Genomic DNA, 14,902 nt, shown 5'->3' on the forward strand with positions numbered 1-14,902 from the left:
CTCCGTATCTTTCAAAAAAACATTGCTCAAATTAGCTCAGCATGGGCTAATCATTGCACTCGCTGGATGAGCTAAGAAATACTAGAATAAATTCCTCTCCCTTCAAATCGACTACATTTCCATATTTACAAAGTATCGTTTATCACAATGGATACTTGCTGATAAGGCTTGATAATGCTGTTCTGCTGTAACCATTAATCTACTATTGTACAACAAACTTATACATTTACATCAAGATAATTTACATCAAGCAGTGTGAAGGGGAGCTGGAATAGAACTAATTGGGTACATTAGCGCCAATTGCTCAATATCAACTATCTCCATTTACTAGAGGATATAAAGGAAATCTATTATTGCATAAAATTAGGCAGAATGAATAGGTGGTAAAAGGCAGTTAAAGTTCGACTCTAAACCGAATAATTTGTACCCACCAGCTGAATATGTCCTACGCAGGTAAAGTATGTTTAATGAATCTTAAGCAGACAGAAAAATAAAACAAATTATTTAGAGTAATCCGCAAGATAGATGAAAACCTATAAAACCACAAAAATATAAATTAACAAAAACAGATATCATTCATGATCAACTTAAACAATCGTTTAGGAACTACCAGCAATAACCAACAATCTAGAAGTAACCAGGATCATTTAAAGAGAAGTGGAAGAAGGTATCAAAGGAGACATTTCCGTGGAACTTATTCCCAGCAAAATAACACTAGATTGACCAGAAGAAGCTGTAAAATGAAGTAAATAATTTAATTGTAACCGAAAATAATAAAGTAGAGTAAAGGCAGCGAATAAAACTGTATTTTTCCTTCAACTCTAGCCGTGTGTGAAAAGAAAAAGAACCACCATACTTGTAACATCCAGTTCTGCTCTGTATTTTGGTTCTTAATGACGGAAATCTCCATTTATTTGGCCTAACTAGAACACATTTCGTTATTTTTCCATCGTTTCTAGCAGTGTGTGAATAGAAAAAGATCCATCGCAGTTGTAACTTCCAGGGTTGCTCTGTATTTGGTTCTTAATGACAGAAAACTCTCATTCTGTTGCCTAACTAGCACACATTTCCTTATTTTTCCATCGTTTCTAGCAGTGTGTGAATAGAAAAAGATCCATCGCAGTTGTAACTTCCAGGGATGCTCTATATTTTGGTTCTTAATGACGAAAATCTCCATTTATTTCGCCTAACTAGCACACATTTCGTTATTTTTCCATCGTTTCTAGCAGTGTGTGAATAGAAAAAGATCCATCGCAGTTGCAACTTCCAGGGTTGCTCTGTATTTGGTTCTTAATGACAGAAAACTCTCATTCTGTTGCCTAACTAGCACACATTTCCTTATTTTTCCATCGTTTCTAGCAGTGTGTGAATAGAAAAAGATCCATCGCAGTAGTAACTTCCAGGGATGCTCTATATTTTGGTTCTTAATGACGAAAATCTCCATTTATTTCGCCTAACTAGCACACATTTCGTTATTTTTCCATCGTTTCTAGCAGTGTGTGAATAGAAAAAGATCCATCGCAGTTGCAACTTCCAGGGATGATCCGTATTTGGTTTATAATGACAGAAAACTCACATTCTGTCGCCTAACTAGCACACATTTCCTTATTTTTCCATCGTTTCTAGCAGTGTGTGAATAGAAAAAGATCCATCGCAGTTGTAACTTCCAGGGATGCTCTATATTTTGGTTCTTAATGACGAAAATCTCCATTTATTTCGCCTAACTAGCACACATTTCGTTATTTTTCCATCGTTTCTAGCAGTGTGTGAATAGAAAAAGATCCATCGCAGTTGCAACTTCCAGGGTTGCTCTGTATTTGGTTCTTAATGACAGAAAACTCTCATTCTGTTGCCTAACTAGCACACATTTCCTTATTTTTCCATCGTTTCTAGCAGTGTGTGAATAGAAAAAGATCCATCGCAGTTGTAACTTCCAGGGATGCTCTATATTTTGGTTCTTAATGACGAAAATCTCCATTTATTTCGCCTAACTAGCACACATTTCCTTATTTTTCCATCGTTTCTAGCAGTGTGTGAATAGAAAAAGACCCATCGCAGTTGTAACTTCCAGGGATGCTCCGTATTTGGTTCATAATGACAGAAAACTCACATTCTGTCGCCTAACTAGCACACATTTCCTTATTTTTCCATCGTTTCTAGCAGTGTGTGAATAGAAAATGATCTACCATCGTTGTAACAACCAGGGCTGCCCAGTATTTTAGTTCTTAATGACGGATAACTGCATTTATTTAGACAAACTAGCACACATTTCCTAATTTTTCCATCGTTTCTAGCAGTGTGTGAATGGAGAAAGATCAACCCTAGTTGAAAGATTTAGGACTGTTCTATATTATGGTTTTATCAACGGAAAACTTCACTTCTCTTTTCAAACTAGCTCATCTTTCCTTATTTTTCCATCCTTTCTAGCAGTGTGTGAATAGAGAAAGATCCACCGCAGTTGTAACTTCCAGGGATGCTCTGTATTTTGTTCTTAATGACGGAAAAAACTCAACCTGCTGAATAACTAGCACACATTTCCTTATTTTTCCATCGTTTCTAGCAGTGTGTGAATAGAAAAAGATCAACCGTAGTTGTAACATCCAGGGCTGTTCTATATTTAGGTTCCTAATGACGGAAATCTCTCTTTCTGTTGCCTAAATAGAACATATTTTCTAATTTTTCTATCGTTTATAGACAAGTTCGAATAGAAACAGATCCAGTATAGTTGTATGATCCAGGGTTGCTCATTATATTGGTTCTTAATGACGGAAATCTCCATTTATTAACCCAAACTAGCACACATTTCCTTAATTTTCCATCAGTTTTAGCAGTGTGTGAATAGAAAAAGATCAACCGTAGTTGTAACATCCAGGGCTGTTCTATATTTAGGTTCCTAATGACGGAGAACTCAATTTCTTGTCTCAACTAGGACGCATTTCCTATTTTTTCCATTCTTTTTAGCACTGTATGAATAGAAAAACATCCACTGTAGATTAAAAATCCAGGGCTACTATGTATTTGGTTCTTATTGATGGAAATCTCTCTTTCTGTTGCCTAAATAGAATATATTTTCTAATTTTTCTATCGTTTATAGACAAGTTCGAATAGAATAAGATCCATCCTAGTTTTTAAGTACCAGGGTTGAACATTATATTGGTTCTTAATGACGGAAATCTCCATTTATTAACCCAAACTAGCACACATTTCCTTAATTTTCCATCAGTTTTAGCAGTGTGTGAATAGAAAAAGATCAACCGTAGTTGTAACATCCAGGGCTGTTCTATATTTAGGTTCCTAATGACGGAGAACTCAATTTCTTGTCTCAACTAGGACGCATTTCCTATTTTTTCCATTCTTTTTAGCACTGTATGAATAGAAAAACATCCACTGTAGATTAAAAATCCAGGGCTACTATGTATTTGGTTCTTATTGATGGAAATCTCTCTTTCTGTTGCCTAAATAGAACATATTTTCTAATTTTTCTATCGTTTATAGACAAGTTCGAATAGAAACAGATCCAGTATAGTTGTATGATCCAGGGTTGCTCATTATATTGGTTCTTAATGACGGAAATCTCCATTTATTAACCCAAACTAGCACACATTTCCTTAATTTTCCATCAGTTTTAGCAGTGTGTGAATAGAAAAAGATCAACCATAGTTGTAACATCCAGGGCTGTTCTATATTTAGGTTCCTAATGACGGAGAACTCAATTTCTTGTATCAACTAGGACGCATTTCCTATTTTTTCCTTTCTTTTTAGCACTGTATGAATAGAAAAACATCCACTGTAGATTAAAAATCCAGGGCTGCTCTGTATTTGGTTCTTATTGATGGAAATCTCTCTTTCTGTTGCCTAAATAGAACATATTTTCTAATTTTTCTATCGTTTATAGACAAGTTCGAATAGAAAAAGATCCAGTATAGTTGTAAGATCCAGGGTTGCTCATTATATTGGTTCTTAATGACGGAAATCTCCATTTATTAACCCAAACTAGCACACATTTCCTTAATTTTCCATCAGTTTTAGCAGTGTGGGAATAGAAAAAGTTCAACCGTAGTTGTAACATCCAGAGCAGCTTTGTGTTTTGGTTCTTAATGACTGAAAACTGCATTTATTTAGACAAACTACCAAAAATTTCCTTATTTTTCCATCGTTTTTAGTACTGTGTGATTAGTAAAAGATCCACCATACTTGTAACATCCAGGTCTGCTATGTATTTTGGTTCTTAATGACGGAAATCTCTCTTTCTGTCGCCTAACTAGCACACATTTCCTTATTTTTCCATCGTTTCTAGCAGTGTGTGAATAGAAAAAGATCCATCGCAGTTGTAACTTCCAGGGATGCTCTATATTTTGGTTCTTAATGACGAAAATCTCCATTTATTTCGCCTAACTAGCACACATTTCGTTATTTTTCCATCGTTTCTAGCAGTGTGTGAATAGAAAAAGATCCATCGCAGTTGCAACTTCCAAGGTTGCTCTGTATTTGGTTCTTAATGACAGAAAACTCTCATTCTGTTGCCTAACTAGCACACATTTCCTTATTTTTCCATCGTTTCTAGCAGTGTGTGAATAGAAAAAGATCCATCGCAGTTGTAACTTCCAGGGATGCTCTATATTTTGGTTCTTAATGACGAAAATCTCCATTTATTTCGCCTAACTAGCACACATTTTGTTATTTTTCCATCGTTTCTAGCAGTGTGTGAATAGAAAAAGATCCATCGCAGTTGTAACTTCCAGGGTTGCTCTGTATTTGGTTCTTAATGACAGAAAACTCTCATTCTGTTGCCTAACTAGCACACATTTCCTTATTTTTCCATCGTTTCTAGCAGTGTGTGAATAGAAAAAGATCCATCGCAGTTGTAACTTCCAGGGATGCTCTATATTTTGGTTCTTAATGACGAAAATCTCCATTTATTTCGCCTAACTAGCACACATTTCGTTATTTTTCCATCGTTTCTAGCAGTGTGTGAATAGAAAAAGATCCATCGCAGTTGCAACTTCCAGGGATGATCCGTATTTGGTTTATAATGACAGAAAACTCACATTCTGTCGCCTAACTAGCACACATTTCCTTATTTTTCCATCGTTTCTAGCAGTGTGTGAATAGAAAAAGACCCATCGCAGTTGTAACTTCCAGGGATGCTCCGTATTTGGTTCATAATGACAGAAAACTCACATTCTGTCGCCTAACTAGCACACATTTCCTTATTTTTCCATCGTTTCTAGCAGTGTGTGAATAGAAAATGATCTACCATCGTTGTAACAACCAGGGCTGCCCAGTATTTTAGTTCTTAATGACGGATAACTGCATTTATTTAGACAAACTAGCACACATTTCCTAATTTTTCCATCGTTTTTAGCAGTGTGTGAATGGAGAAAGATCAACCCTAGTTGAAAGATTTAGGACTGTTCTATATTATGGTTTTATCAACGGAAAACTTCACTTCTCTTTTCAAACTAGCTCATCTTTCCTTATTTTTCCATCCTTTCTAGCAGTGTGTGAATAGAGAAAGATCCACCGCAGTTGTAACTTCCAGGGATGCTCTGTATTTTGTTCTTAATGACGGAAAAAACTCAATCTGCTGAATAACTAGCACACATTTCCTTATTTTTCCATCGTTTCTAGCAGTGTGTGAATAGAAAAAGATCCAACGTAGTTGTAACATCCAGGGCTGCTCTATATTTAAGTTCCTAATGACGGAAAACTCACTTTCTTGTCTCAACTAGGACGCATTTCCTATTTTTTCCATTCTTATTAGCACTGTATGAATAGAAAAACATCCACTGTAGATTAAAAATCCAGGGCTACTCTGTATTTGGTTCTTATTGATGGAAATCTCTCATTCTGTTGTCTAAATAGAACATATTTTCTAATTTTTCTATCGTTTATAGACAAGTTCGAATAGAAACAGATCCAGTATAGTTGTATGATCCAGGGTTGCTCATTATATTGGTTCTTAATGACGGAAATCTCCATTTATTAACCTAAACTAGCACACATTTCCTTAATTTTCCATCAGTTTTAGCAGTGTGTGAATAGAAAAAGATCAACCGTAGTTGTAACATCCAGGGCTGTTCTATATTTAGGTTCCTAATGACGGAGAACTCAATTTCTTGTCTCAACTAGGACGCATTTCCTATTTTTTCCATTCTTTTTAGCACTGTATGAATAGAAAAACATCCACTGTAGATTAAAAATCCAGGGCTACTATGTATTTGGTTCTTATTGATGGTAATCTCTCTTTCTGTTGCGTAAATAGAACATATTTTCTAATTTTTCTATCGTTTATAGACAAGTTCGAATAGAAACAGATCCAGTATAGTTGTATGATCCAGGGTTGCTCATTATATTGGTTCTTAATGACGGAAATCTCCATTTATTAACCCAAACTAGCACACATTTCCTTAATTTTCCATCAGTTTTAGCAGTGTGTGAATAGAAAAAGATCAACCATAGTTGTAACATCCAGGGCTGTTCTATATTTAGGTTCCTAATGACGGAGAACTCAATTTCTTGTATCAACTAGGACGTATTTCCTATTTTTTCCATTCTTTTTAGCACTGTATGAATAGAAAAACATCCACTGTAGATTAAAAATCCAGGGCTGCTCTGTATTTGGTTCTTATTGATGGAAATCTCTCTTTCTGTTGCCTAAATAGAACATATTTTCTAATTTTTCTATCGTTTATAGACAAGTTCGAATAGAAAAAGATCCAGTATAGTTGTAAGATCCAGGGTTGCTCATTATATTGGTTCTTAATGACGGAAATCTCCATTTATTAACCCAAACTAGCACACATTTCCTTAATTTTCCATCAGTTTTAGCAGTGTGGGAATAGAAAAAGTTCAACCGTAGTTGTAACATCCAGAGCAGCTTTGTGTTTTGGTTCTTAATGACTGAAAACTGCATTTATTTAGACAAACTACCAAAAATTTCCTTATTTTTCCATCGTTTTTAGTACTGTGTGATTAGTAAAAGATCCACCATACTTGTAACATCCAGGTCTGCTATGTATTTTGGTTCTTAATGACGGAAATCTCTCTTTCTGTCGCCTAACTAGCACACATTTCCTTATTTTTCCATCGTTTCTAGCAGTGTGTGAATAGAAAAAGATCCATCGCAGTTGTAACTTCCAGGGATGCTCTATATTTTGGTTCTTAATGACGAAAATCTCCATTTATTTCGCCTAACTAGCACACATTTCGTTATTTTTCCATCGTTTCTAGCAGTGTGTGAATAGAAAAAGATCCATCGCAGTTGCAACTTCCAAGGTTGCTCTGTATTTGGTTCTTAATGACAGAAAACTCTCATTCTGTTGCCTAACTAGCACACATTTCCTTATTTTTCCATCGTTTCTAGCAGTGTGTGAATAGAAAAAGATCCATCGCAGTTGTAACTTCCAGGGATGCTCTATATTTTGGTTCTTAATGACGAAAATCTCCATTTATTTCGCCTAACTAGCACACATTTTGTTATTTTTCCATCGTTTCTAGCAGTGTGTGAATAGAAAAAGATCCATCGCAGTTGTAACTTCCAGGGTTGCTCTGTATTTGGTTCTTAATGACAGAAAACTCTCATTCTGTTGCCTAACTAGCACACATTTCCTTATTTTTCCATCGTTTCTAGCAGTGTGTGAATAGAAAAAGATCCATCGCAGTTGTAACTTCCAGGGATGCTCTATATTTTGGTTCTTAATGACGAAAATCTCCATTTATTTCGCCTAACTAGCACACATTTCGTTATTTTTCCATCGTTTCTAGCAGTGTGTGAATAGAAAAAGATCCATCGCAGTTGCAACTTCCAGGGATGATCCGTATTTGGTTTATAATGACAGAAAACTCACATTCTGTCGCCTAACTAGCACACATTTCCTTATTTTTCCATCGTTTCTAGCAGTGTGTGAATAGAAAAAGACCCATCGCAGTTGTAACTTCCAGGGATGCTCCGTATTTGGTTCATAATGACAGAAAACTCACATTCTGTCGCCTAACTAGCACACATTTCGTTATTTTTCCATCGTTTCTAGCAGTGTGTGAATAGAAAATGATCTACCATCGTTGTAACAACCAGGGCTGCCCAGTATTTTAGTTCTTAATGACGGATAACTGCATTTATTTAGACAAACTAGCACACATTTCCTAATTTTTCCATCGTTTCTAGCAGTGTGTGAATGGAGAAAGATCAACCCTAGTTGAAAGATTTAGGACTGTTCTATATTATGGTTTTATCAACGGAAAACTTCACTTCTCTTTTCAAACTAGCTCATCTTTCCTTATTTTTCCATCCTTTCTAGCAGTGTGTGAATAGAGAAAGATCCACCGCAGTTGTAACTTCCAGGGATGCTCTGTATTTTGTTCTTAATGACGGAAAAAACTCAATCTGCTGAATAACTAGCACACATTTCCTTATTTTTCCATCGTTTCTAGCAGTGTGTGAATAGAAAAAGATCCAACGTAGTTGTAACATCCAGGGCTGCTCTATATTTAAGTTCCTAATGACGGAAAACTCACTTTCTTGTCTCAACTAGGACGCATTTCCTATTTTTTCCATTCTTTTTAGCACTGTATGAATAGAAAAACATCCACTGTAGATTAAAAATCCAGGGCTACTCTGTATTTGGTTCTTATTGATGGAAATCTCTCTTTCTGTTGTCTAAATAGAACATATTTTCTAATTTTTCTATCGTTTATAGACAAGTTCGAATAGAAACAGATCCAGTATAGTTGTATGATCCAGGGTTGCTCATTATATTGGTTCTTAATGACGGAAATCTCCATTTATTAACCTAAACTAGCACACATTTCCTTAATTTTCCATCAGTTTTAGCAGTGTGTGAATAGAAAAAGATCAACCGTAGTTGTAACATCCAGGGCTGTTCTATATTTAGGTTCCTAATGACGGAGAACTCAATTTCTTGTCTCAACTAGGACGCATTTCCTATTTTTTCCATTCTTTTTAGCACTGTATGAATAGAAAAACATCCACTGTAGATTAAAAATCCAGGGCTACTATGTATTTGGTTCTTATTGATGGTAATCTCTCTTTCTGTTGCGTAAATAGAACATATTTTCTAATTTTTCTATCGTTTATAGACAAGTTCGAATAGAAACAGATCCAGTATAGTTGTATGATCCAGGGTTGCTCATTATATTGGTTCTTAATGACGGAAATCTCCATTTATTAACCCAAACTAGCACACATTTCCTTAATTTTCCATCAGTTTTAGCAGTGTGTGAATAGAAAAAGATCAACCATAGTTGTAACATCCAGGGCTGTTCTATATTTAGGTTCCTAATGACGGAGAACTCAATTTCTTGTATCAACTAGGACGTATTTCCTATTTTTTCCATTCTTTTTAGCACTGTATGAATAGAAAAACATCCACTGTAGATTAAAAATCCAGGGCTGCTCTGTATTTGGTTCTTATTGATGGAAATCTCTCTTTCTGTTGCCTAAATAGAACATATTTTCTAATTTTTCTATCGTTTATAGACAAGTTCGAATAGAAAAAGATCCAGTACAGTTGTAAGATCCAGGGTTGCTCATTATATTGGTTCTTAATGACGGAAATCTCCATTTATTAACCCAAACTAGCACACATTTCCTTAATTTTCCATCAGTTTTAGCAGTGTGGGAATAGAAAAAGTTCAACCGTAGTTGTAACATCCAGAGCAGCTTTGTGTTTTGGTTCTTAATGACTGAAAACTGCATTTATTTAGACAAACTACCAAAAATTTCCTTATTTTTCCATCGTTTTTAGTACTGTGTGATTAGTAAAAGATCCACCATACTTGTAACATCCAGGTCTGCTATGTATTTTGGTTCTTAATGACGGAAATCTCTCTTTCTGTCGCCTAACTAGCACACATTTCCTTATTTTTCCATCGTTTCTAGCAGTGTGTGAATAGAAAAAGATCCATCGCAGTTGTAACTTCCAGGGATGCTCTATATTTTGGTTCTTAATGACGAAAATCTCCATTTATTTCGCCTAACTAGCACACATTTCGTTATTTTTCCATCGTTTCTAGCAGTGTGTGAATAGAAAAAGATCCATCGCAGTTGCAACTTCCAAGGTTGCTCTGTATTTGGTTCTTAATGACAGAAAACTCTCATTCTGTTGCCTAACTAGCACACATTTCCTTATTTTTCCATCGTTTCTAGCAGTGTGTGAATAGAAAAAGATCCATCGCAGTTGTAACTTCCAGGGATGCTCTATATTTTGGTTCTTAATGACGAAAATCTCCATTTATTTCGCCTAACTAGCACACATTTTGTTATTTTTCCATCGTTTCTAGCAGTGTGTGAATAGAAAAAGATCCATCGCAGTTGTAACTTCCAGGGTTGCTCTGTATTTGGTTCTTAATGACAGAAAACTCTCATTCTGTTGCCTAACTAGCACACATTTCCTTATTTTTCCATCGTTTCTAGCAGTGTGTGAATAGAAAAAGATCCATCGCAGTTGTAACTTCCAGGGATGCTCTATATTTTGGTTCTTAATGACGAAAATCTCCATTTATTTCGCCTAACTAGCACACATTTCGTTATTTTTCCATCGTTTCTAGCAGTGTGTGAATAGAAAAAGATCCATCGCAGTTGCAACTTCCAGGGATGATCCGTATTTGGTTTATAATGACAGAAAACTCACATTCTGTCGCCTAACTAGCACACATTTCCTTATTTTTCCATCGTTTCTAGCAGTGTGTGAATAGAAAAAGACCCATCGCAGTTGTAACTTCCAGGGATGCTCCGTATTTGGTTCATAATGACAGAAAACTCACATTCTGTCGCCTAACTAGCACACATTTCGTTATTTTTCCATCGTTTCTAGCAGTGTGTGAATAGAAAATGATCTACCATCGTTGTAACAACCAGGGCTGCCCAGTATTTTAGTTCTTAATGACGGATAACTGCATTTATTTAGACAAACTAGCACACATTTCCTAATTTTTCCATCGTTTCTAGCAGTGTGTGAATGGAGAAAGATCAACCCTAGTTGAAAGATTTAGGACTGTTCTATATTATGGTTTTATCAACGGAAAACTTCACTTCTCTTTTCAAACTAGCTCATCTTTCCTTATTTTTCCATCCTTTCTAGCAGTGTGTGAATAGAGAAAGATCCACCGCAGTTGTAACTTCCAGGGATGCTCTGTATTTTGTTCTTAATGACGGAAAAAACTCAATCTGCTGAATAACTAGCACACATTTCCTTATTTTTCCATCGTTTCTAGCAGTGTGTGAATAGAAAAAGATCCAACGTAGTTGTAACATCCAGGGCTGCTCTATATTTAAGTTCCTAATGACGGAAAACTCACTTTCTTGTCTCAACTAGGACGCATTTCCTATTTTTTCCATTCTTTTTAGCACTGTATGAATAGAAAAACATCCACTGTAGATTAAAAATCCAGGGCTACTCTGTATTTGGTTCTTATTGATGGAAATCTCTCTTTCTGTTGTCTAAATAGAACATATTTTCTAATTTTTCTATCGTTTATAGACAAGTTCGAATAGAAACAGATCCAGTATAGTTGTATGATCCAGGGTTGCTCATTATATTGGTTCTTAATGACGGAAATCTCCATTTATTAACCTAAACTAGCACACATTTCCTTAATTTTCCATCAGTTTTAGCAGTGTGTGAATAGAAAAAGATCAACCGTAGTTGTAACATCCAGGGCTGTTCTATATTTAGGTTCCTAATGACGGAGAACTCAATTTCTTGTCTCAACTAGGACGCATTTCCTATTTTTTCCATTCTTTTTAGCACTGTATGAATAGAAAAACATCCACTGTAGATTAAAAATCCAGGGCTACTATGTATTTGGTTCTTATTGATGGTAATCTCTCTTTCTGTTGCGTAAATAGAACATATTTTCTAATTTTTCTATCGTTTATAGACAAGTTCGAATAGAAACAGATCCAGTATAGTTGTATGATCCAGGGTTGCTCATTATATTGGTTCTTAATGACGGAAATCTCCATTTATTAACCCAAACTAGCACACATTTCCTTAATTTTCCATCAGTTTTAGCAGTGTGTGAATAGAAAAAGATCAACCATAGTTGTAACATCCAGGGCTGTTCTATATTTAGGTTCCTAATGACGGAGAACTCAATTTCTTGTATCAACTAGGACGTATTTCCTATTTTTTCCATTCTTTTTAGCACTGTATGAATAGAAAAACATCCACTGTAGATTAAAAATCCAGGGCTGCTCTGTATTTGGTTCTTATTGATGGAAATCTCTCTTTCTGTTGCCTAAATAGAACATATTTTCTAATTTTTCTATCGTTTATAGACAAGTTCGAATAGAAAAAGATCCAGTACAGTTGTAAGATCCAGGGTTGCTCATTATATTGGTTCTTAATGACGGAAATCTCCATTTATTAACCCAAACTAGCACACATTTCCTTAATTTTCCATCAGTTTTAGCAGTGTGGGAATAGAAAAAGTTCAACCGTAGTTGTAACATCCAGAGCAGCTTTGTGTTTTGGTTCTTAATGACTGAAAACTGCATTTATTTAGACAAACTACCAAAAATTTCCTTATTTTTCCATCGTTTTTAGTACTGTGTGATTAGTAAAAGATCCACCATACTTGTAACATCCAGGTCTGCTATGTATTTTGGTTCTTAATGACGGAAATCTCTCTTTCTGTCGCCTAACTAGCACACATTTCCTTATTTTTCCATCGTTTCTAGCAGTGTGTGAATAGAAAAAGATCCATCGCAGTTGTAACTTCCAGGGATGCTCTATATTTTGGTTCTTAATGACGAAAATCTCCATTTATTTCGCCTAACTAGCACACATTTCGTTATTTTTCCATCGTTTCTAGCAGTGTGTGAATAGAAAAAGATCCATCGCAGTTGCAACTTCCAAGGTTGCTCTGTATTTGGTTCTTAATGACAGAAAACTCTCATTCTGTTGCCTAACTAGCACACATTTCCTTATTTTTCCATCGTTTCTAGCAGTGTGTGAATAGAAAAAGATCCATCGCAGTTGTAACTTCCAGGGATGCTCTATATTTTGGTTCTTAATGACGAAAATCTCCATTTCTTTCGCCTAACTAGCACACATTTTGTTATTTTTCCATCGTTTCTAGCAGTGTGTGAATAGAAAAAGATCCATCGCAGTTGTAACTTCCAGGGTTGCTCTGTATTTGGTTCTTAATGACAGAAAACTCTCATTCTGTTGCCTAACTAGCACACATTTCCTTATTTTTCCATCGTTTCTAGCAGTGTGTGAATAGAAAAAGATCCATCGCAGTTGTAACTTCCAGGGATGCTCTATATTTTGGTTCTTAATGACGAAAATCTCCATTTATTTCGCCTAACTAGCACACATTTCGTTATTTTTCCATCGTTTCTAGCAGTGTGTGAATAGAAAAAGATCCATCGCAGTTGCAACTTCCAGGGATGATCCGTATTTGGTTTATAATGACAGAAAACTCACATTCTGTCGCCTAACTAGCACACATTTCCTTATTTTTCCATCGTTTCTAGCAGTGTGTGAATAGAAAAAGACCCATCGCAGTTGTAACTTCCAGGGATGCTCCGTATTTGGTTCATAATGACAGAAAACTCACATTCTGTCGCCTAACTAGCACACATTTCCTTATTTTTCCATCGTTTCTAGCAGTGTGTGAATAGAAAATGATCTACCATCGTTGTAACAACCAGGGCTGCCCAGTATTTTAGTTCTTAATGACGGATAACTGCATTTATTTAGACAAACTAGCACACATTTCCTAATTTTTCCATCGTTTCTAGCAGTGTGTGAATGGAGAAAGATCAACCCTAGTTGAAAGATTTAGGACTGTTCTATATTATGGTTTTATCAACGGAAAACTTCACTTCTCTTTTCAAACTAGCTCATCTTTCCTTATTTTTCCATCCTTTCTAGCAGTGTGTGAATAGAGAAAGATCCACCGCAGTTGTAACTTCCAGGGATGCTCTGTATTTTGTTCTTAATGACGGAAAAAACTCAATCTGCTGAATAACTAGCACACATTTCCTTATTTTTCCATCGTTTCTAGCAGTGTGTGAATAGAAAAAGATCCAACGTAGTTGTAACATCCAGGGCTGCTCTATATTTAAGTTCCTAATGACGGAAAACTCACTTTCTTGTCTCAACTAGGACGCATTTCCTATTTTTTCCATTCTTTTTAGCACTGTATGAATAGAAAAACATCCACTGTAGATTAAAAATCCAGGGCTACTCTGTATTTGGTTCTTATTGATGGAAATCTCTCTTTCTGTTGTCTAAATAGAACATATTTTCTAATTTTTCTATCGTTTATAGACAAGTTCGAATAGAAACAGATCCAGTATAGTTGTATGATCCAGGGTTGCTCATTATATTGGTTCTTAATGACGGAAATCTCCATTTATTAACCTAAACTAGCACACATTTCCTTAATTTTCCATCAGTTTTAGCAGTGTGTGAATAGAAAAAGATCAACCGTAGTTGTAACATCCAGGGCTGTTCTATATTTAGGTTCCTAATGACGGAGAACTCAATTTCTTGTCTCAACTAGGACGCATTTCCTATTTTTTCCATTCTTTTTAGCACTGTATGAATAGAAAAACATCCACTGTAGATTAAAAATCCAGGGCTACTATGTATTTGGTTCTTATTGATGGTAATCTCTCTTTCTGTTGCGTAAATAGAACATATTTTCTAATTTTTCTATCGTTTATAGACAAGTTCGAATAGAAACAGATCCAGTATAGTTGTATGATCCAGGGTTGCTCATTATATTGGTTCTTAATGACGGAAATCTCCATTTATTAACCCAAACTAGCACACATTTCCTTAATTTTCCATCAGTTTTAGCAGTGTGTGAATAGAAAAAGATCAACCATAGTTGTAACATCCAGGGCTGTTCTATATTTAGGTTC

Source organism: Rhodnius prolixus, unplaced genomic scaffold, assembly GCF_049639745.1.
Source record: "Rhodnius prolixus isolate KJV_2025 unplaced genomic scaffold, Rpr scaffold_14, whole genome shotgun sequence".
Lineage (NCBI taxonomy): Eukaryota > Metazoa > Arthropoda > Insecta > Hemiptera > Reduviidae > Rhodnius > Rhodnius prolixus.